This window comes from Littorina saxatilis, linkage group LG16 (assembly GCF_037325665.1).
Source record: "Littorina saxatilis isolate snail1 linkage group LG16, US_GU_Lsax_2.0, whole genome shotgun sequence".
NCBI classification, from domain to species: domain Eukaryota; kingdom Metazoa; phylum Mollusca; class Gastropoda; order Littorinimorpha; family Littorinidae; genus Littorina; species Littorina saxatilis.
In genome coordinates, this window is record NC_090260.1 from 3,215,580 (window position 1) to 3,227,491 (window position 11,912).

General features: G+C 41.5%; 1 long non-coding RNA gene across 1 annotated transcript; it reads right to left on the reverse strand.

Annotated features, from left to right (window-relative positions):
* Nucleotides 1-9,385: 9,385 nt before the first annotated feature.
* LOC138950204 (uncharacterized) lies at nucleotides 9,386-11,065 on the reverse strand. Its single transcript, XR_011450549.1, has 2 exons — nucleotides 10,656-11,065; nucleotides 9,386-9,501 (listed from the first exon to the last, which is right to left on the reverse strand). It is a non-coding gene; the product is annotated as an uncharacterized lncRNA (long non-coding RNA).
* Nucleotides 11,066-11,912: the final 847 nt, after the last annotated feature.

The following is an 11,912-nucleotide window of genomic DNA, read 5'->3' on the forward strand; positions in this document are numbered from 1 at the left end:
TCAGCTTCAGCGTCATTTGTTTCTGAAGGAGTTGGATGTCTGGGGGAGCGTTTGAAGAAACTGCTGTTTCGCGTGATTATCTTGTTTCCTCGGCGCGCAGAGATCATAGAACCGTTCTTTGACACAACAGTGAGGGGTGTTGGGTTGAATGGAGGAGTAGACTTCTTGATGGAAGTGTCCTTGATGAGAGCAGAATCACCAATCTGAAGGTTGCTTGGTTTGACATAGTTCTTGTTGTCTGCGTAGAGCTTCATCTTGCCTTTGGCGCGGGCATCCTGTTGTCTCATCCTTGCGTCCGCTGGCTGCTGCGGCGGGAGTTGTGGTAGTCTGTTCTTGATGTTGCGACCAAAGAGGGCAGTAGCAGGGGCGACACCAGTTGTGCAGTGTGGAGTTGTTCTGTAGTCAACAAGAAACTTGTACATTTCCTGTTTCAAGTTCAGCTGTTGTGCATGGGCGGCTTTGACAGTCTTCTTGATGGTACGCATAAAGCGTTCCGTTTCTCCATTTGTACTCATGAACCGCAATGGCTGCAACGGTGGGGTCACTGGAAAGCCAGGAAACACGCTTTTCATATCCAGGTGAGGCACCATGCTTTACATAGTAGCGATGGAGTGTTATCACTTCTGAGGGTTGGGGGTCAAGGGGAACAAACACAACTTGTCTGTTTTCCTGTCTGCGCCGAAGCAATACTTGCCATCTTTCATCAAAACTTGTGCAAACTTTCCACCTTTGCTTACGTACAGAGATTTATTACTAGTCCCCTTACTGCCCCATACCCCTCGGTCGTCGTAAAAATTACTGCGAATGCCGTTCATACGCCGGTCAACATTGCGTTAATTTTTTATAAGAAAATAAGTGTCATCTTTTCTGCCAGCTGGAACTTCATCTGAGCACTCGGGCAACTCAGCAGATTTCAAAATACTAACTAAAAAATCTACTTCAAGAAAATGTCCTCGAGGGAGATATTGTGTTCCGTTAGCGTTCAGTTCATCACTGCCAGAAACATCAGGTGAACTTGAAATAACATTGCTATCATACATATCGGGTGAAATCACATTGCTGTCCACATCTTCGTTGTCCGAAACATGAGGTGAAATCAAAATGCTATCAATAAAAGAAGCTGAAAAACTGCTTTCGGCGACGTCACTAGCTTCAACTTCAACAGCAGAATATGAGAGCTGTCCACGGGTTCAACGTCAGAATCATGCATATCATCAATCATAGTAGAACATAAAAAATCAGGTGAAATCACATTGCTGTCCACATCTTCGACATTGCTAGCACTTTCGGCGACGGAACTGTCATCGTCTGCATCGACTTCAACAGCCGAAGTATGAGAGCCACTGTCCACATCTTCTATGTCAGACACATGAGGTGGAGTCACACTGCTATCAAGCATACTGATACCGTCTATAGTAGAAGCAGGAACAATAGCGGCGTCAATAGCGGTACTGTCGTCGTCTGCTTCGACTTCAACAGCGGCAGAAGTATCAGAGCTGTACAGCTTCACCAGCAGGGCTTCGCTCTTGGCTACATTCTCTATTTCCAATGGAGGGGCTGCCACAAACCTGGAAAAAAACCTCGATAACATTTTAAAACTCCGCTCATAGAATAAAAAAAATAGTGCTCTTTGTAATATCAGGCCCATATATATCGCTCTCCAATATGCACATGTATTTACACAAACTACACGGCATTCATACACATCCACACTTAGTTGCACTTAAATACTCACTAAAATACACACAATCATTTAAACACAAACAGGGATCGACACGCGCGCACACAAACTCACCTTCTCAATACACACTAACAGACACACTAACATATACACATCATCTAAACACCCATGTTACACACCGGCGGAGAGAGATAGAGAGAGAGAGAGAGAGAGATTTTATACCAAAGAGATGTATCACATCTCTGATTATACCATTTTTATTAGTAGTGTGCTGTGGTTTTCATTACATTTGACATTGTTATTAAATATTTTGGCTGTACTGACAAGGCAATAGATTTGTGAGAGAGAGAGAGAGAGAGAGTATCTCTGATTATACCATTTTTATTAATAGTGTATGTCGATTCCGGGTAAAAGAAGTACCGCTCCGGTAGGGATTATGACGAGTACTTGGCCTGTTTTCTTTTCACACAACGTGTAGCGGGCTGAGCTAATCTGCAGTGCGTCGTCTGTGCCGCTGACTGCGCAGGGATAATCTGCAGGGATCGCGTTAACGCATGTTTTTTGCGTATTTGACGCGTTTTAAAATCCGCCCACGCATTTTCCCGGCACTTGTGCGTAACGCGTACGCAAAACAACTTCTAATCAAAACGGCATGCTCAGCAGCACATCCCAATACTGAATCAGACCATAGCACACGCGCGCGAGTTTTGAATCTCTAGTCTGTTCTGGATCAAACACAGCACAAGCGCGCGAGTTCAAATCTAAAGTCTGTTTTGGATAAAACAAAATGAGGTGACGTGCTCTCGGCATAAGAGTGTCGCAAGCGACGCAAAGCAACGCTGGTCGGTTTTCTGAAACAGAGCATACACCCAAAATGCCCTGGGTCGGGGCAGGGCGTAAGCAATTTTCTTCCCCCTTTCCTAGCCCAGGTGGTGGGTTCAAGTGCTAGTCTTTCGGATGAGACGAAAAACCGAGGTCCCTTTGTGTACACTACATTGGGGTGTGCACGTTAAAGATCCCATGATTGACAAAAGGGTCTTTCCTGGCAAAATTGTATAGGCATAGATAAAAAATGTCCACCAAATACCCGTGTAACTTGGAATAATAGGCCGTGAAAAGTAAATATTCGCCGTAATGGCTTGAGATTTACTGGCCGATGCGAATGCGCGATATATTGTGTAAAACATTACATCTCACATGGCAGAAACTAATATGTAAAGAATTAAAGCGCTTAGAGAAATTCAAGCGCTATATAAATCTCCCATATATAAATATAAATAAATAAAAAAGAAATTACATACCTAATACCAACATTCAGAGAGAGTTGCCTCCCCTCCTTCGTAATATCCTTCAAATGTTGCCTTTTAATCCTTCTAAAATGCATGTAAACGCAATGCATAGATCTGTACAGTTCATTCCGTGACTTCAAAGGTTCAGATTAAGGGAGGGCATTTTTTTATGTTGGTGGTAATTGTTTTCTGAATATCAACCAATTTTCATAATGTTGGGTCACAAATTGGATCATACATCCAATATAAGAAGCAATAATGTGGGACGCCGTGCTTTACCCTTCCTGTTGCAGAACGGTTACCATTCAGGGAGACAAAACTCTGTTCTGTCGGCTAAATAAGAACAAAGCAGGTAAGTTATCGGGTCCCATGGACTTTTTATTTGTCAAATCATTTATTAACCGCCCGACTTAGTGGACTGCAATGTGCAGGATGTCAAAAGGTTTTATTTGTTTTAAATTTGTGAGGCAAAATAATATAAGAATTGGTGGGCATTTGTATTCGCTTTTGTAATTTTCACTATAGAGTTTACCAGGAAGAGCTACAAAATAATCATTCAAAGCACTTGGGGTAATACTAACTGTGGATGATTGTCTGGTTTTTGTTTTAGCAGTAACTTTGTTTATTGCTCTCCATAACAAAGCTGGGTTTTTTTCTCTCAGAAACAAGTTAATTGAAATACTATCTTTTGGCCTTGCGTATGAGGTCTAAGACTTCATTTCTTTGTTTCTTGTAATCATCTGTTAATTTGTTTTCTTTATCATAAAAAATGCAAAGAGCCATGGCGTTTATAATGTCTTCATTTCACCACGAGGGATGTGTGGGGTGTTTAATCCCCTTTTTGCGCAACGGTGCATGTTTTTCAATAATACTAGGTATAATAAAAATTAAAAAAGCATCATACAAAGCAGAAAAAGCACTATTTGGACAAATATGATTACTTTAAGATGGACAAGCACAGAAGCAATGTCTGGGAAAAAACCCGTCTCGTTTAAATGATCTGTACTCAATTGTTGTATGGCCCTCAGGCGGAAGTTCAGGTAATTTGAAAGACCAAGTGAAAAAAATAATCACTTATACTTTCATTGGACACATTTGGAAACATATTACACATATTGTTTGTGTCTGTGATACATTTCCTAACTGAATGCAATGATTTATATGATTTGCGAGTGAAGTATTTTGACTCCTCTATTTTGAAACAGATTTTTATGGAGACCAGCTCTTTGGATTTTTAAGGGAGTTTATGATTTGAATTTTAAAGTTCATTGACACGTAGGGTTTCGACTTAACTTTTGTCTTCCCTTCGGTCCTGACTTTATTTTTTGACTTTGTTTTTGAGTCACTTGAGAAAAAGTGACTCTATGTAATCGGTCAGTGTTAGTCTGTCCGGCAGGCCGGCCGTCCGCCCGGCCGTCCGTAGACACCACCTTAACGTTGGACTTTTCTCGGAAACTATCAAAGCGATCGGGCTCATATTTTGTTTAGTCGTGACCTCCAATGACCTCTACACTTTAACGATGGTTTCGTTGACCTTTGACCTTTTTCAAGGTCACAGGTCAGCGTCAAAGGAAAAATTAGACATTTTATATCTTTGACAAAGTTCATCGGATGTGATTGAAACTTTGTAGGATTATTCTTTACATCAAAGTATTTACATCTGTAGCCTTTTACGAACGTTATCAGAAAAACAAGGGAGATAACTAGCCTTTTCTGTTCGGCAACACACAACTTAACGTTGGGCTTTTCTCGGAAACTATAAAAGTGACCGGGCTCAAATTTTATGTGAACGTGACTCATTGTGTTGTGAATAGCAATTTCTTCCTGTCCATCTGATGCCTCATATAATATTCAGAACTGCGAAAGTGACTCGATCGAGCGTTTGCTCTTCTTGTTTAACTTTGTTTTTTGAAATTGGTTTAATTTAAATTTGTGCAATGTTAAACTTGTGGGGTCCTGATTTGGCCTAAATGGTCCGCTGGACCCATAAAGCAACAGTTAACTAACAAATATGGTTTGTGTAAATATAATCATTTTGTGTTTCAGCCAACCTGGCTGTCTCTACATCGCTTTATCAACAGCTTGACATGACAGAACAGGACGGTACATCTCGACATCCTGAAGGAACCTCGGTTATGAATATCAGCAAAAGACCAATACTCCCATCATTTCAGTCATCAACAACATAGCAGTAATACATCAGAAATTCCGTCTTACTGAGATGATCATAGCCCACAATATGCAAATGCAGCACTTAGTACTTGCTGTTTGGTGTAAAGTAACATACTAACATAATGAATAAAGATACTTCATAAACTGAAAAATGTTTGCCAATTTTAAGTAAGTCATTTTCAGCACACCATCTTAAACTTCAAAATGTATGTTAATAACATATCGATTCGAGCTGACAATTTGATACGCATCACTTTTATGAACATCAAAAAAGATTTCTGCACTAAACATAAAAAGTATACTTGTAATGACGTTTAGCCAATTACAAGTTGTCTCAGCAAGAAAGTTGACACTGACAATTACACAGGCCTTTTTGAATCCTAAGTGACGGATTGGGACAAAAACAAACACAAAACTTATTATAAACACGAAGTACATTTTTGCCCTTCTGCATGCAAAGTGTTCCCTTCAGATAAAGCAGGGCCTCCAGAAAAGTGTCATTGCAATATTTTTAGAATATGTACTTGGAATGATACCGCAACACGGTGGCCTAGTGGTAAGGCGTCCGCCCAGTGAGCGTGAGGTCGTGGGTTCGAACCCCGGTTAAACACCAAATAAAGAAAGAAAGAATGAGCATTAAAAAGAAACACACAAAAGCAAAACAAGAGACAGTAAAATAACCTTCATAGCTGTGCAACCTTCATAGCTGTGCAACCTTCATAGCTGTGCAACCTTCATAGCTGTGCATGCTGAGTTTACAGTAATACCATGTCTTCACATCGAGTTTTGGTGTTTTCATTTGCTCTTTAAGTTGTTGCTTGTGGTAGCACTTGTCCTGACGTATGGTGCTGCTGTCTTTTTGGAAAGGGGGTAAAAAATCAAGGGTCTGCCAAACCCGGCAAATGCAGTAGGCAGCCCAGAGATCCCTAAGTACCTCTCCCAATTTTTGTACTTTTCGGCAATATTTACAGTTTCAAATTGTTAGGATAGCTTCTTCGTGATTTTATGGAGGTGTTCTGGGGAAACTGAAAGGTAGCCTCGTCAGGGGACAACTATTCAAACCCATATCCTCATCACTTTGTTTCTCGATTGAGAATAATCATTTATAGATGACTATTTTCCATTTCCCTTGTTTGGGTGTATTTACTGTCCTCTCAGTGATTGAGGCTTATGTAGGGCTTGGTGATTATATAGTACATCGTGCCTTTAACGGATTGTTGTGTGTACTGATGGTACAGGTAAGTGTGGGGAGTGGTGTGGTTGTTTGTTCAACCCTTCTCATTATTTTGTCTGTGTACTATATGTACAGGTTGACAGGGGGCGGGGGTGTATTGGTTGTTTCATAAGGTGGTTTAGCAACGAAACGATTCATCCCTTTTTGGAAGATGAGGGTGGTCCGCCCGAGGGCAGACCGGAGTGTAGGATTTAGACAAAAGTTTTGCCTATTGTCGCTTTGGCAGCTTGGGGATTCTGTAGTTACTTGTTGAGTGGTCCTGTGGCCGTTTTCGTTGTTGGCTGCGGTGTTCGCGTCTTTCCCTGTCTTCCTCGTAGTCACGGTGGCGTTGTTCCAAAGTTTGTTCATCCTTGATGAATTTTTGGAGGCTGAGTTTCAGCATGTTGAGGGCTTCTTCATCTTTACCCGTGATAGCGAGGGCTTCGTCGCGGAGACATTTGATGGTTTCTGTCTCGTTTCCGATTTCCCCCTCGATGAATTCGGCAAAATGGTGTTGGAGGGAATTGTTGTTTTCCCTTAAGATGTCCCGAAATTGTTCTCTGAGCCCCTGCATTCCTGCAGTTGAGCCGTTCAAACCTGGGTTGAAGTCGGTGGCCCCTTTCAAAAAGGGTACACACCGGTTCTTCTTGATTGCGAGTGTTATCGATTGTTTCGCTGTGGTTAAGCTCGTTCTGCATTTGAACGTCTCCTGTAGTCTTTCCAGAATGGGGTTTACCCTTTCTTTGGCTGGTTTCTGGTTCAGTTGAAGGGTTTGGTTAGGACAGACCTGTTTACCCTTACGATTTTGGCGTAATTTATTACGATTTTCTGCAAAAAATACGCCATTCCGCTATCCGTGTCAAGACTACGATTTTCATAAAAAATTTTTATCAATTCACATGTTTGGCATTGTTTTTTTCAATGGCAAAATGGGGTGAAAAAGCACAGGACTGACCAGAGATCATGTCTGTCTGATGAGACGCTGGAGAGCCTTATTCTAGTGGTGAAGTCTTGCCCTCACTCATTCGGCAAGCGCAAGTAGAGTAGAGAAGCGCTTGACACACTGAAAAAGGCCTACTACGAGCAAAAGAAAAAGAATCAGTGATGCATGTGCTTTTGATGTGATCTTCTTTGAAATTATGATGACTACAAAAATTGACTGATGTGTTTTGTTTGTAAATGATGGATATATGTGCATGATTGCGTTTCGCAGACACAGTTGTCATGTGCCGCGGCGTTGTAATTGGCGACGAATGCTGGATGATTACTATTTTTGTGCCAGGATTACTATTTTTGGGGCTGAGCATTACTCCAAAACACTTATGGGGGTAAACAGGTCTGTTAGGAGCGTCCGCGTTCGCGGGTAGTAGACTGATTTCGAGGATGCTGTCATGTTCTCTCATGCTGTTCAATTCCAGCTCCCTGGAGGTGTGGTACTGGCTGGCGTGGATGGTGGAATCCTCTTCATTTTCCAAAGAGAAATCGAATTGGGTCTCGGCGATCTCATTGTTGAAGTTGGTGGCCATAGTGATGGAGGGTGGTGTAGGTCGAGGAGCGTAGTTGGAAAGTGTGGTAGGTCTGAATCAGGAGAAACTCGTGATGTGGTTAAGTATTTGGCTCTGTCTGTTTAAATAGGCAGTTTCGTCAGAGTTGAGGTGTGGTTTCATTGGTGGGGTCGAGTTTCGTCCGTGGTACGTGTAGATGCAAGACAGTGTGTGTCAATCAGCGTTCCACCAATGGTTGGGTGTGCCTCTTTGATACGTGCAGTGGGGCCTTTCGGTTGGGTGGGCGGGGTTACCGTGGGGGTGATTTTTGGGCGCGAGGTTCTGCCCTCCCTTCCCCCTCCTCCGCGTTGCGGCTTTGTGGCCGTGTTGTGTGTCGATTCCTTCGTTTTACCAATACTGTTGGTCAATGTAGCGTTATTGGGTTATTTTTACTTTTTACCGGCCACTGCTGGTATCCCGTATGTTTTTTCGTGGCTTTATTTATTCTTTCCGTATTTTTCGTGTTTGTTGTTGTGTTATGAATAAACAGTTGGGCTCCTGGCTTTGTGTTGTTCTCATTACCTGGTTTAGGCAAGGCAGGTGTTGCTTGTTGCTTGATTTGTTACGAGGTTTTTACAAGAAGTTCTTTCAGGTTCCTGTGTCTGGCATAGGCCACAAGGGGAGGTTATTCTTGGAACAGAAGCTAGCAATGCCACATGATTTTGTAGACTTCACTTGTTCCACACAAAATGAGACTTATCTGAAAGAACTCTTCGTGCTGAATACAGATCAGTTTGAATTTTGCAAATTGGTTAATTCAGCGCGAAGTTATGGTCGATTACAGATCGGGAATTTAGGCATTCCGGGGGAAAAGTATCAACTATACAGTCTATAGGGATAATAGGAAATGAAGTGGCACCGTGCAGATCAACAAAAAACGTGTTTTTTCAACATAATTTTCACATCTTAGGGAATTTATAGACAAAACTTGGTATGTGTAATGAAAAGCATCTGCCGAGTCTAATGACAGCGAAAGAAATTATGTGTGATGCGCGTGGAGCCTGCTAATTTGCATAAATTAGCATAATTTTGTAAACATTATAATATGCTCGTGATTCATTTCTAGTGAAAGCTTGTTATTTGCATTTTATTTGTCTTAGAGTACTTCATTGATGGTAAACATGGTAAACAAAGGTCAAAAAAATGTTTTTGCATAAATTTGCATAATTAATTACATGTCAATGCAATGCGATTGGCCGCAACTTAAAACGAACATAACTTGGCTTACAATCATCAGATTTTAAAAATGTAAAGTGAGATCTGATCAGTTCTGTACCTGCAATGTGTTAATGCCCTAAAGGATGTAACTAAATATGTAACTGGCATTTACTTGTTTTGTATATGATATATTTGTGCATGTGCATGCATGTTACCGAGTGACTGACTGAGAGTGTGAGAGATTCTTTACGGCATGGGCATGGATCAAGATTGGAAAGAATGCACAAAATCAATATAATGTAAACCATAAAGTCAAACAACTACATCGTTTACAATTACATTGGTTTATTGACCGACATCATAGACATGTCAACTAAAAAAATATTTCGAATCTTCGGCTGTGGCGGCGTCCGGCAGCTCACAAGCCGCTTCCTGTTCCCATGCCTGAAACATACAAATGCAAAATCTGCTTTATGAACAAAATATGTAGATGAATAAGTACTTATGTGTAGTCAATTATTGTAGCCCAACTTATTTTACTTCAATATGACTTGTGGCAGTGAGTGAGGATGAGCAGCTGACGCACATTGTGTGGAAGGCTGGAAAGCACGGAAAGGAGAATTCAAAAATGTTTTTCTTTTGTTTCCTCAAAGTCTTCAGTTTTGCCTTCATGCGAGTAATTCGCATTTTTGCCATCAGGATAGCATTGTCAGTTGTCTCAAAACATCCAACTTGGCGGAGAATACCACAAAAATCACTAGCCTCAGCAAGCTCCAGAGCTTTAGCTTGGTGAATTGATTAATTGCTTGAATCATGGATTGCTTTAGAGAGAGAGAGAGACAGAGAGAGAGAGAGAGAGAGAGAGAGAGAGAGAGAGAGAGAGAGAGAGAGAGAGAGAGAGAGAGAGAGAGAGAGAGAGAGAGAGAGAGAGAGAGAGAGAGAGAATAATAATACCAAAGCTTTCATTTTCTTGTAAATCATAAAAACACATTTTTATCTTGGCCAAAAAAAATATAAGTTAGTTTTCTGAGCAACAACAAAGGAATCAAAATGATGACTAGAGTGGAGCTGTGAAGCACATCAAACCTGCTCTCCCTTGTGGAACATTCCAAGTGCAAAGCCTCGGCATCGTAACGACCCGGTTCTAAAAATAGATCGTTGAGATTAGGAGTGTGTTCACTGTGGACTCGCCCAAACTGTCAGAACGATTCTAGTTTCAATGATTCTTCACATTCTTTTTCCGCAAATCTTGATCTATTCAAAGTACTGCGATAAGAACAGAAAACCAGTTACTAACATGAACTACACTGGACAATATTAGGAACCAGAATCTAGAACTCCAATCTCGCAAGTCGCATTGTTGTGCAGCTGTACAAGGCAGCGAAGGCTGCCTGAAGCAAAATGACAAAAAAGTACGATCGAGAGGAGAAGGTGACCTGATGCAAATTAATATTCCGGGCGTTGTATTAATCATCCACAAATAAAATTCATAGCTCTAAACAGATAAGATAATAAGGAATCGGAATATATCCGTTATGTAATGATACTAATAGCATAAATACCGTGATTCTTCAACTAACATGAAGTGTAACACTCACCGCCATTTTTCTGCTCTTTACAAGAAGACCGGAACGGTATAACGGTAGCAGAACGAAAGAGCAATCTTTTCTCTGATTGGCTGGCTTTACAGAAAGTCGATCCAATGACAAACAACGACGTAAAGCGAGTTTGAAAACGGAACCCGATTCCGGTGCAGACGACTTGAGCGTGCCGTTTCATGGTGGCCCCAACACGATCGCATTTTTATGCTCGGCAAACAATTTCACAGCGAAAACAACACGGATACACAACAAACTTCACAACTGTGTACTTTAAACCTTTATTGAAAACTTCTTTTCATTAAGCCTTCATGCAAATGCTATCAAACTAGCAGTATTTCATCATTGGAGTGAGTTGGTGGAAATAAGTGTAAATTTCGCCCTGCAGTGGTAGGTGCTTTGGCATTGCTACAGAAGCTGCAGCAACAGGTAGATCATGGGAGAGGTATTGGTGTACCTTGCTGAAGCTTCTGTTCAATCCCTCAAAAAGTTGGTGTAAAACAGCCTCTGCGACAAGGTCAGGGTCGTCTACAAGACTCTCTGTTACACGAACAGGAGAGGGGCAGCTGTAGAGTACACTGCTTCTTTCAGGTATTTATTGCAGTGGTTTCCATTGAGCGTCCGTGAAATGATTTGACGTCAATGTTATGTTTTTTTCAAACCCGTATCAAGCTCTTGAGCAACCGGTCCTGTTCTAAACTGAAGCTGTTGGTCTGATGGATTTGTCTGCATTCTCCTGAGATTCGAAACATGCGTGCTGAATTGTGTCTTTTTGTCGGGTTCAGGGTCGTTTCCTTGTGCCAAGTGTTTTGCGATTTTTTGATCCAGCTGATGGCATTGTTCTTCCAGAAGGGAATGGTGCTTCTTCACTATGCCTAGAACAATGTGCAGATAGGTAGGACATACGTGGTCAAGCTCGATGTGAAAGATTGGACTTTCCACGACATTGTTGTACTTCGCAGCTTTCTTCCTGTTCTTTCCTTTCCTCTTAAAAGTAGTTTCTCTTCAGACCTCTTCGATGTCTGGCATTCACATGTGGCTGAGCTTTGTGAGACTTTTGCAGTTTTGTCTTTGTGGTGTAACACCAAAGGCACGGGTATATATACCTGCTGCACCGGACAAGCCATAGACGTTGCAAAGAAAGTCATCATAGTCACCAAACATGTGGACTTCAAACTTTTTGTCTTTCCATGTTGTGCCCTGCAGTGCATCAATTTGTTTCCTGTAGGTGCACAGAATTTCCCGTAGATTGTACCT